Genomic DNA, 12,682 nt, shown 5'->3' with positions numbered 1-12,682 from the left:
TGTAAAAATCTAAGTAATTGCCCATGCGATGATCGTTCTGCACAGTCCACTATTCATTGTGTTCTTTTTTGCAAATGTTATGGGTGGGGAAGGAGAAGATACCTAACTCCATTATTAAAGCATTGGGGTTTAAGGCAGTGTAGACCAGCGCTTTTTAAGATTCTCCTACTCCAGGATGAAATAACCATCATTACTGTAACAAAGTTCTTAAAATTCATCATTCGATGTAGAACTTCAATGAGCCAATGAACTGTGAACTGTACTATGCACTTTTTGTAAATAGTCTGAAAATGAATGGATGTAGTGGAACTGAAATTGTTTATTTTAAATCAAAATGTTAATCTTAAACGTCCTAATGTTTTTTACATGTGCTTTTCTGGTTTTTATGGAATCGAATAAAGCTATCTTTGACTTTGAAATCATTCGAAATATGGTACAAATATGAGAATAGGATATGTGATAATAGATTAATCATGTGCCATGAATTGTCTTTTTAATATTGTAATAAATGACAGTTCTTAATTTTTCATATTTTCCTTATTGTGTTTTTTAATATTGACTGTTACACTCAGTTTCGAATTGTCTGCACTGGAAAGGCTTATATATTCATAGATCTATGACTAGTATTATAAATTACCTATGGATATACAATACACTTGAATAGTGACATGCCCTAGGAATTGCTGTAGCAATTCAACAGGGGGTCCATGTTATTTTTCGCTACAGTGCCTCAGTGAAGACAGCCTTTACGCAAAACTGAACAAATGTTCATTCCATGATTCCCAAGTAGAGTTCCTTGGGTATCATTTGTCCCCTGCAGGAATAACTATGGATCTAAAGAAAGTGCTAACTGGGCACCTCTGACCACCATAGAGAAAGTACAAAGCTTCCTGGGGGTTGGAAATGTTTACAGGTGCTCTATTGCCTACATTTCAGGCACTGTAGCACCTATCACTAGACTGCTACGATAACAGGCCCCTTTCAATGGTCAGATGAAGCTCAAAAGGCTTTTGAAACCCTTAAAGAGAAATGTACCTTATACCCAGTCTTACACCATCCTGACCCAACCCAGCTGTTCTTTGAGGAGACTTCTGCCTCACAGGTAACGTTTGGAGGAGTCCTCTCAACGGGATTCCACTACAGGTTATTTGCATCCCAAAGCTTTTTCCTTTGAAAAAACTCCTTCCAGTGGAACAAAATTGCACCACTGCAGAAGGATAATTTTTAGCTGTTAAGACGACCTTTTAGTAATGGAGGCTGTGTCTTGTTGGAGCCAGGCACTGGGTAAACATCTACACCGACCATAAAAACCTAAAATAATTCTGAAAAGCCAATCATATCTAGAGAGATACGATGGGTCCTCTACTTTAATTAATATGACTTCGTAATAATATACAGGCCAGAGATGAAGCAGATCAAAGTAGATGTTCTCTCCCGCATGGGTAATCCGACTTAGCATAACAATCAAGACACTCCTCGTAAAATAATCCCTGATAACAAGATTGTGGCAGCTTGTTCCCTAGATGAGTTCCAGGGCAGATTAAAAAAAATCTTACAGTAACATGAATGTACATCACTGACTAGAGAATACTTTACACTGTATTTCTGATGGCATTTACTATCATGACCAAAATGTTTTTATTCCCACCCCCAAATTGGCTCAAGAAGTCTTAAGCTAGGGACATGACAGCATCCTCACAGCATTCCCTGGGAGCACAAAACCATTGAAAGCTGTAAACATTGGTTTTGGTGGCCAACCCTATCCAAGGATGCCAAGGTCTACATATAGACTTGTCCAACTTGTACCAGCCAAAATCTAAAAGACAGGCCCCAGTGAGGTTTTTGCACCCTCTACCATTTCCCTCCACACCCTGGCATACCTCAAGTATGGATTTCATGACTGATTTACCTTGGCCCAATGGCTTCATTGGTGTCTGGGTAGTAGTAGAGTTACTTAGCAAGATAGCGCACTTTGTAACATTCAAAAGACACCTTACCGCCTAAGAATTGGTTGACCTCTTCATTCAAAGTATCCTACGATTTCATGGATTACCCTTTGCCAATAGTGTCTGATTGAAGCCCCTGTTGGTGTCCAAGTTTTGGCAGGCCTTTGGGCACCTTTGGATATGGAACTTCGTTTTTCTTTGGTTTATCATCCACAGTCCAATGGATAAACGGAGAGAGTCAACCAGTCCCTGGAACAAATTGTAAAATGTTTATTGACTAGCTTAACAAGTGAATCGCATAAATCATTTCCACTTGCAGAATTTTTGTATAACAATAATGTCCATGCTGGGACTGTTTACTCACCCTTCTTTTGTGTCAGTGGATATAATCCTAGAATTTTCCCACTAGAAATCCCAACTTCCCCTGATCACATTCCTTCTGTTTATGCGCATCATTCCCTTCTAGCACAAACTTTGAAAGAAGTGATAAGGAACACTTCTCGGTACCAAGACAGAATGAATAAACAGGCTGATAAGCACCGGTCTGCAACCGCAAATGATCAGGCGGGAGAATAGTGGGCTCATTATGATGACGGGCGTACATCAGTCCGCCCGCCATCATAACGGTGATGGGACCTCCCGCCAGACGTGCGGCGGTCCCACCAGTGCAATTAGGATGCGTCCGCCATACTGGTGGGCACATCCTGGCCTTTTAACATTGCGGACAGTGCTCCTGTCTCTTTGTTGTACTAAGGATCCTGAACATCATTGTTGAAAAGGCCTCCGTTGCATAGTTTTAGTTAACGGACATGTGACCTTTTTCTGGATTATCACCCCCCCATCTCTGGCCCCAGCATGCAGATGTGTGACGTTAGCCTTCCAGCACTCGTGTGACAATTGGGCGAGAATTAGCTAAATCTCGTGAGAACTCGTGGGGTGTCAGCTGGATCACATGACCTGCGCCATTTTGACTGGTGCTGGTATAAATGTCATGCCCCAGCCACGAGGCTGGCACTTGGCTTCCCTATTCCTTTAAGGAAGGAAGCTCTCCCTTCTTCAACTTACCTGTGAAGTTCTTCCTCCAGCAACTTGTTCCTCTTTGGACACTCAGCTCCTTTTTACCATCTCACTGTGGACTGAACTCTCCTCTTGTAGAGCTTCTGAACCTACAGGAAGGAAACAAAAGAGAATTACAACTGAAACCCGCCAAGGTCAGTGCGTTATAGACACTCTTCATTCTTTAAAGGCTTGCAATTAAAGACTTGGTTATTTGTTTTAGTCAAGTGTAATGAAAAAGGGTCTGAGGGAAGTTTAAAGTCCTGTATGGGTTCAATCCCCCTAATTCTAATATTCCAAAAACAAAATGGAAACCATAGGACAAAAAAAAAAGAGGTATTGAACATATACCTCTAGAGACACATATAGAGGCTATTACAACTCTCTATGGTGTTTTGTGTACAATAGAATCAAGAAAGCAAAAGAGAAGCAAAGAGATAGTACTCAAAATCGCCTCAGGCTATTAGGTATCCCATCAATACACAACCATGTGCCCAGTGTCATCATCTGGGGTCCCAAACAACCCTTCGCCGTCTCTCTTAGTTATCAGAGAGAACAGAAAGAGAGTTGTATCCTTCTGTGCGATTCTTACAGAAGGAAAAATGAATGGAATTGTGTTTGGAAAAATGGGTGATTGAGTTAATCTTTCATGTGCAGTGCAAAAAATACTGTGCAAAGAAGTGCTTAAAAAGGATAAACCAATGAGATAGTATACTACCCTCACTGCTGCTAATCCTAGCAAACTCTCATGTGTTTTCCTATTAAAATCAATGTAAAGGTGAGAAAAAGATACAAAACTGTTTGAGATTAATCATTGTTCCCACGGTCGACATGTTTCAGCCACTTAGGAATGTTCTCCCTGGCTTTCTTCAGGACCTATAGTTATCTTGTCACTGCAATCACAATAGACCAATAAGAAGTCATACATACAGTATTACTGTTGTTGAATTCAAGTTCAAACCCTTGATGTAAGTATGATGATTGGACTGCATCTTGGGAAAATAAACATAACATCTCTTTGTATACTATTGCCTTCTAATATTACTGTACCTCAATACAACTCACATTGAGTATTTCATTAATAACTTTATTGAAAAAAGCTTACCATTAATTCTCAAGGGGTAAGCCTCACCTCACTCAGCACCAGCTCAAGTTGTGTTAGAGGCCCCGCTCGACAAAGAAAAAGTCCAACAACACTTGTTTGTGGAAACAATATTGATATTCTCTGATCATCAATTAATAATACATGTAACCATAGAAAAACCAAAGCAAGCTGTTAGAAATCCTCGTTACCATCACGAGTTTAGTCGATAGTTGAATCACGATGTACCTAGCACCATGTTTATCATTAGAGTTCTATTCTGGATCCAAAGGAACAAAGGTAGCCTTCGATGAGTATCTTCCAATGTACTCATATTGTTTACTACATCGGCTGATTAATTCTAGCCTCTAAAAATCAAGATCTCTACCAGCAAAACCACTATTCAAATATATATGTGTAGACAAAGGTCTAGAAACCTGTTCATACACATGTGTGCCGTAGTTTTATGCCTAAAGCAGTTGGTGTATAAGCCACATGTCAAAAAACTTACAATGTTAGTCCTTCTCTATTGCATCTAAAGATCATCATGCACAGAAGGCAAACTTCCAGTAAAGATGTGGTATGAGGTTTACATAAGCGTCTTTATCTTATTAGAAAAATGAAAAGTGAAAAGAGAATTCAAAACAATCGAAGATCATAGTCGGAGATCTCGAACAGGCAGACTGTCTGCCTAATAAATAGCGTTCCGTACTGGTATATGTACACAACAGGAAGGAGAAATAGACTGGATTTCCATTCCAGGAACACTTCTCTTGCTACTAAACCCACTACTGATATATTAGCTGCTAAGATGCGGGCTCACTCCTATATCAAAGGTGTCATAACGCATATAACGCGAGTACGCTCCTGTAACTTGCAAGTAAAAGTAAGAGGAGGTCTCGTTACCTTGCCGGAGCACCTCCTATAGATACGAGTAGTAAATAAAGACCGGCAAAGATCATGCGCCTACCTGTCCTTCGTTGCCCCAGTCGGGAACTTCACTGGAGTGGAGGTATCTGGGCATTCGACGAACCGCCTTTTTATCCTAAGTTGTAAGGATGTGTCTCATGCGCGCACGTCAATGACGTTTCAATGACGTCACCATGAGAACTACTCGGCTGTTATCATGCCGATGGAAGTTGTAGTTCTTGCTAAGTTTAATAAAGTTGTATGAACATAGCAAATCTCGTGAAAAAGTTTGCTTTAGAAACCAAACGGTCATGGAATCTCAAACCTACCTCAGCATTTTATAATCACTAGGGACAGCGTATATGTAAATCGATCATTATTACGAGTATGAATGAAGTTGGAACATCACTCATTTCATTTCGAAAATAGCCTTCATTCAGATACGTATTTCCATATTAATCTCATTATATGCTCAATATCGTATTCATTTTTTTATATTATGCTTTATTTTCTATATTCAGGCTCGTGCTTGTGGCATCACAATCTTGTGACTATCGATTCCAATGTTCAAAGCCCACAATAAAGCAGGGCCAAAAAACGGCATACTCAATTAGTTCTACCGGATGTTTTTCGTTTTGAATATCGTTAGTAATATATAGTTGAGCCTGTTGCAATTATCATCATGAATACATGAGGTAGATATTAACAACCAAAAGATGTAAGATGTTTCCATCTTCATATGATTACTTGGCTCTTTCTATACAATTAGTGAATGACTTACTAAGTTGTATTCCTAATTGCATCAAGTGGGTAGTGTGCACAGGGAACATGTAAGGTTGAGCTAGTCTAGGCAGAATATCCATTGTGACAGTTAGTATGGTGAGCTCCATAGATATGCAATGATTCTGGTGTCTTATTTTTTGGAGAGAGCCATCCAAAGGATGGTATCATTCAAGCCCGTGACATCACTTGCCATTTTGAAAACCCATCTTTGTTCACGTTGGATAACAAACTTGGAATATCACTGCAGTGTGGTGGAATAAAGGGTTTCTCTCATACTGTCCACTCAAATTCATCTGGTTTGTGTTTTTTTCAGCAAAGTGTCTAGTGAGTTTGGTCACTGTCTTCTTACACCTAAAGGTGCTCTTATGTTCCATCATCCGGAGCTTCACTTTTGCAAGGACATGTGATAAGGTAGACCAGGTTTTCACTATTACAATTTGTGAAAAACCTCTGCTCCCAGGGTTTCACACCACCTATGTCTACAGATTTAGACTGTTTGATTTGGGCACAAACTCCTCATGATCCACAAGGGAAGTGACCTTGAACTTTAGGTAGGTTCCATAGAGTTGTATCCGAATCTTTTCTCAAACTTAATGGTATAGTATGTACCAGTCTGTCTTTTAAACTCGTACTCCTCTTCTGAGCAAACAATGGTAGTGGTATCTTATCTGAACAACTGCTCAGAATGCGCCAGTGTTTCCTGACGCTGTTCTGAATATTGTTAGTAAGTGCACTAAAAGTATGTACAAATGTCAAGCGTCCCAAAGGGGTTTTTATTTTTGTGGGTATCTCAATCAATGCTTCCCTGTTGTTATTGTGGGCGCGTTTCTTGGCTTTTCTGATCAAGATTTTAGGATATTTCTTTTCTTCCAACTGATGTTTCAAAACCTTTGAGTGTTCTTCATACTTTTCAAGAGTGGAACAATTTCTCCGCACTCGTAAAAATCGCCTATAAGGCAAATTCTGCCAGAGTGATTTTGGATGTTGGCTATCGAAACACAGCAGTGAATTACGCGCCATGGGTTTCCGATAGAGTTCACTGCGTAGTTGTCCTTGTGTGTCAAAAATAGATAGATCAAGAAAAGCAATTCTTTCTTTGTCTGCCTCTACTGTGAATCTCAGAAAATTGTTCCTACTATTCAGCCAATCGCTGAGAGTCATGACAGATGCTAAAGTGCCCCTTCATCCTACCAGAATGTCATCGATATAACGCTTCCATAAGCGTATCGGTGCTCACTAGGTTGGGCTTTGGCCCCAATTTTTGTAAATGGGTGAGATTGCAATAACGCGACCCAATGGCCCAGGTACGGCTCAACGGAGGTTTGTCGAGACAGATCCACTTGCGGAGGGGCACGAGGCAGGGCTGTCCTTGCCTTGGCACTGGAGCCGCTGGCACATTGGATCAGGAAAGACCCAATGATCTGGGGTATAGAGGCACCGGGGGGGGCTGGGAAGAGGGCTGGGAAAGATCGGATCTCGTTGTTTGCAGACAATATACTCCTCTATCTCTCAAGGCCGTATCACTCCATTGCAATGGTTCTCCACATATTCAAACTGTTCAGGAGCTATTCGGGGTACTCAGTAAATTGGGCTAAATCAGTATTATTTCCATTGTCTGGCCCCCACTGATATTGCCGGTGAGGTGTGAAGCACCCATAGTTACGAAAGGCTTCAAATATCTGGGCATTCATATCGTCCATGACCACCAGTTGTTCTTGGAAAAATCTTACCCCTCAGTTAGGTAGGCTCCATACAGACGTGCTGCATTCACACACCTTGCCTCTGTCCCTTGCGGGCAGAGCATCTCTATTTAAAATAATGGCCCTGCCACGCCCTTATATATTCTGTAAAACACCCCCTACCCTCTCCCACCAACTATTCAAGAAGATTGCCCTGGAAACTTGGGAATTGCTGTGGCAGGCAGATACACCTACAATAGCTCTGCATAAGTTGCAGAGAGGGGTATATGATGGGCTCTACTTCTGGGCCTCGCAACTACTAGTTGTGAACAATTGGGTATACGCAGATAGAGGCGAGCCAGCGTACAAACTAGACTGGGATGCCATGCCGGGAGGCAGCTGCGAACGGTTACTATATGCTCGGAAACCAGATCTTACATGGCCTACACATACGGGGTTGTCATGGCATGTTGGAGGTAGGCAAATCAGGTGTTGGGGTGGCAGGACAAACTGACAAGTAGGACGCCCCTTTGGTCAGGAGACGGACTGAGGGAGGTGGTCACGCTACGCGGCTTCGGAGGTTGGCATACTATAGGCATTGAACAACTTGGGGATGTGTGAAGGAGTGGGGCTCCTTTAACTTTTGAGGACTTGCAGCAGGAATTTGGCCTAACCCAGCCCCAGAGGTTCCACTATTTGAGACTTACACATGCCCTGCAGACACATATACCCTGCGGCATGGCCATTCCTGATCATTCCCCCTTGGAAGACAGGCTGCTCGTCGATCCCATTCCAGAAAAAGCAACTTCAACAATATACCGCAAGCTCATGAACAAGCCTGACCCCCTGACGGCCATACTCTCTGCCTGGACTGAAGACCTAGGAAACATAGATGACACAGAGTGGGTAGAGGCACTCCAGGGCCCAAGAAAATTGCAATCCGTGAAGGATTTCGGCTAGTCCAACTCAGGATATTGCATCGCTCCTACTTCCCCTCTACATAAGTGGGGAAGGCACCAACTGCACTTTGCAATTGGGGCTGTCAGCAGGAGGGCTCCTTTTTTCTCATTATTTGGGAGTGCTCAGAGGTAGCACAGTTCTGGCACATTGTTATATCAGTAATGGCCAGGGTGTCTGGAACTGCCATCCCTATGGTCGCCAAGTGGCTTTTACTCATGATCAAGGGTATTGTAATATAGAGTCCCAGCATCTGTAAAAACACCGCCCGAGCCCCATTCGTGTCAATACTTGCTTTAGGAATGACCATTCCACAGAATTGAATGCTTTTTACATATCGAGGAAGACAGCCACCGCTTTGTTTTCCTGTTGAATATGCTGCATCGTACCAAATACCGTACGGATATTATAAGTTAAGTTCCTGGACGGGAAGAATCCCGCCTGCTCCGGGGCTACCAATATATGTGACATCAGAGCAAGCCTGGTGGCTAAGATTTTCACGAATATTTTTATGTCCACGTTAAGGAGAGACAGAAGGCAAAACGAACTGCATTCATCCAGTGGTTTACCCGGTTTAGGTATGGCTACCAACATAGCCTCCCTCATGGATGGAGGTGCAGTGCCCGCTGCACACATATCATCAAACAGGGCTGCGAGGTGTGGGAGCAATTGTTCTAGGAATGTCTTATAAAATGCGACTATGAATCCATCCGTCCCCGGAGCACTACCAGTTCTCATGCCACCTACAGCCTCAATCATCTCGTCCCTCTTTATCGGATGCATTAAAGTTCCCTGTGTGGGTTTGGGAGAAAGGGGAGTTGAATATGCTCCAAATATTCGGCTATTTGTTCGTCCGTCCCCATCGACCGGGATCTGTATAGCTCTGCATAATATTGTCGGAAGCGATCTGCCACTTCCGTCTCCTCCGTCAAAAGCTCACCGCCCTCCGCCTTAATTTCCGTGACTTGAGTTTTGCCACGCCGAGCTTTCATTAACCGGGCCAGAACAGATCCTGGCCTCTTCCCCTCTCCATACACGCACGCCATGGCATATTTGCCCAAATGTTTCACTTCACCATCTTCGGCACCATGATATTCCTCCAGCACCGATTTAATTTCCTCGTCCAGAGCCTCATTACCCCCAGCAAGTCGTTGCTGCTCTAAGCGTTTTAATTTCCCTTCCAGGTCCGCCAGCGTCTTGCGTAGAGCTTTAAGCACCCCGAGTGCTTAGCCATTGCTACCCCCCTAATGTAAACCTTGAACGCCTCCTAAATGGTTTGAAAACCATCCACTGAGCCAGAATTGGTGTCAAAGAAGGTATCAATGGCTTCTGCCCTCTCCTCCCTAAACACCAATAAGGAATAAGGAGGGAACCTCCACGTAAATGGCGGCTAACGCTTGCCCGGGGACTCCAATACCAACAATAATGGAGAGTGATCATGGCAGCACCAGTGTCGTACCCTATTAATCACTGCTTCAGAAACCATCCAATTATCAATACGTGTGTGCATGTTGTGGTACGCTGAGTAGTGTGTATAGCCCCCTTTCTCCCCGTTCCGCATCCGCCACACATCACATACATCCAAACATACAATAACTTCCTCCAGCTTTCTGGTAGCCGCTGACGGGCTCCTGACAGGTCCCGCTGATCTGTCCATGTCTGGGTCTCTAACCAGGTTAAAGTCCCCCCCAGAGATTCTTAGTGTCCCCCCATTGGGCAACAGTCCTAGCTATGTCACCAATGAACTCAGGGCAATCAAAGTTGGGGCCATATATATTTACTATCAGCAGGTCTAAACCCCGTCCCGTGCACTTAGATATGACATATTGGCCATCAAGTATTGTAAGTTTAAGCGATGACCTGGGATTAACCCAGTTCAGTACCCCTCTGAAACCCGACAAGTTAATTTTGCCCTCCAGCCCCCTATAGTTCAACATGTAGCTCATTTGTGGCAGATGGGTCTCCTGCAGAAGGGCCAAATCAACATTTTGCTTATTAAAGTTGCTCAAAACCTTCCTGAGCTTACGGTGATCGTTGAGTCCTCTAACATTCCATGACAGAGTTCTTATTTACCCCCCCTTTTCCCACGACCCTCGTTGTTCACGTATTATTTATTGCGTATTTAGTGCATTTAGTGAAGCGAGCAAATTTGTACTTTGACGTGGCTCGTTGCATCCACTCAATAAACACCCAACATCTGAACCAACCCCCTTCATGAAACTTCCCTCCCCTCCCCCTTCCCCCTCCCACAGCAAACCTCCCCCAACATGGCCGCATGTCATTCAAACTCTGTTCCCGCTCCCCCATGCCCCCCCTACCCTGAATCCCTTCCAATTAGAAAACAACAACAGTGCGAGGCACACGTGAGCGGAGGTAGCCCCTCGTGTCCAACTTCCGCAAGTATCGACAACTATTATAACTGGCCATAGCTCCAGTGTGCCATCACAATCACATTGTCAGCATAGGCCATTAAGCGTCAAACCCCCACAGTCGAATTTACAGTTCCCCATAACATACTGCAATATTCTAATCCCGACTTACTCTCCTAGTAACTTCCCCAAGACACCAGGTCCATTGCCGTTACATGCATCCTGTTTGTGTGAGGCAGACCCAGCCGTTACTCAGCAACCCGTTCGCATATTCGTAGCCACCCCATCATTCCTACTTTTCTATCAGCAGCGCACCCCCCATAACTAGGAGTCTCATAGAGTTCCATCTCAAGTTCTATATCTGAATACGCTGACCACCCCTCTATGCAGCCTCCAGTACCTCACAGTGCTCTAACAGTGTCCACTGCCATTATCAATCCTGGTCATCCAGCGCAGCATCCTCCAACACATCTTGGTGCGATCGCGCCGGGCTGGTCCTCCATTCTTTAGCCCAGTTCTTGATAGCTTGCTGCAAGACCGTAGGTCTGTGAAGATATGCGACTTCCCCTGTCTGTTCACTAGTTTTGCAGGATACAACATGGCGTAATCCACACCCAACTCAGGTAGCTGTTTCTTAAGTGGCACAAAGTGTCTTATAGCTTCCTGTACTCTAGCAGTAAAGTCGGGATACAGTGAGAGTTCCGACCCCTCATACTTCAAGACTTCCTTTTCCCGAGCGACACGGAGGGTAGTATCTCGATCACGGTAGTTAAGTAGTTTAGCTATTATTGGGCGTGGGGCAGCACCCGGCGGCGGTCGAGGCCCTAGAGCCCTGTGCGCTCTCTCCACTACGAACATTGCCGAGAAAACATCGTCCCCCAGCAGCGTGACAAGCAATTTCTCCATGAACTGTTCCATATTGCCTGTGGCCGTCGATTCCAGAAGGCCAGCGAGATGCAGATTGCCGCGCCGAGAGCACGCTTCTATGTCCTCTGTCTTCTCTTGCAGGATACGTATGACCTTACCCAGTTGTTTATGGTCAGCATCAAGGGTGGTGTGTGCCTCCTCAACTTCCGTGAGACGCCTCTCAGACATATCCAGTCGTTCGGCATGCTTATCTAATCGCTCCACCATTCTATCCATCCTGTATGATAAAGCGTCCATTTTACTTCCCAGGGTGGTGATGCCACTCTGCAGAGAGTGCTCCATGGACTTTAGGATAGATCATATATCCTCTTCTGTGTCTTCTTGCACTGGCGCCATCGCCCCTGCCCCCCTGCCCGGGGTGGGGTCTTGAGACTTGGATCGCCTTTGCTCAAAAGTCAACTTAGACTGGGTCTTGTCACCTTTTCCCATGCTCGCTGTAAGCGCCCACTCTTGACGACCAGCGCTCAGTCACACACGTTCCCAAGACCAATGACAGGGCAAGGGCCGCCCCAAAGCAGACAAGACCCGCCCGCCGCTTTAACCTCTCTCGACGCGCAACCTCCGTCAGCTAGTGGCACTCCGCGCCCCCCACGCCGATTCCCATGCCTCCACCAGTGCACGAGAAGTATTGAGCTCCACCTTCCCCGAGTGGTAAACAGAGTGAATTTCCAGACCAGCTGGCCGAAGTCTCTGTATAAAGGCAGGAAGTCCTTGGCCCTGCTCACTCGGTCACCGCCGCCACTCTGCAGTCCGTAAAGACAGTGGCTCAATCAAGTGCATCCACACACAGGTCTCCACTAGCGCAGCCAATCCCACTGCAGGCTCTGTAGTGCTTTCCAAGCTAAATCTGGGCAATGGCCAGCCCCGGGGAGGCAAGGCTGCAGTCGGGCTCCAGCCCAACTTCCCACACCTCGTTGTCAACCGGCCTTAATTGGCCCCAAAGTGCCTGGATCACGCGAAGCTGAATCGTGGGCG

Source organism: Lissotriton helveticus, chromosome 8, assembly GCF_964261635.1.
Source record: "Lissotriton helveticus chromosome 8, aLisHel1.1, whole genome shotgun sequence".
Taxonomy (NCBI): Eukaryota; Metazoa; Chordata; class Amphibia; order Caudata; family Salamandridae; genus Lissotriton; species Lissotriton helveticus.
Note: the sequence above shows the minus strand (reverse complement) of the source record.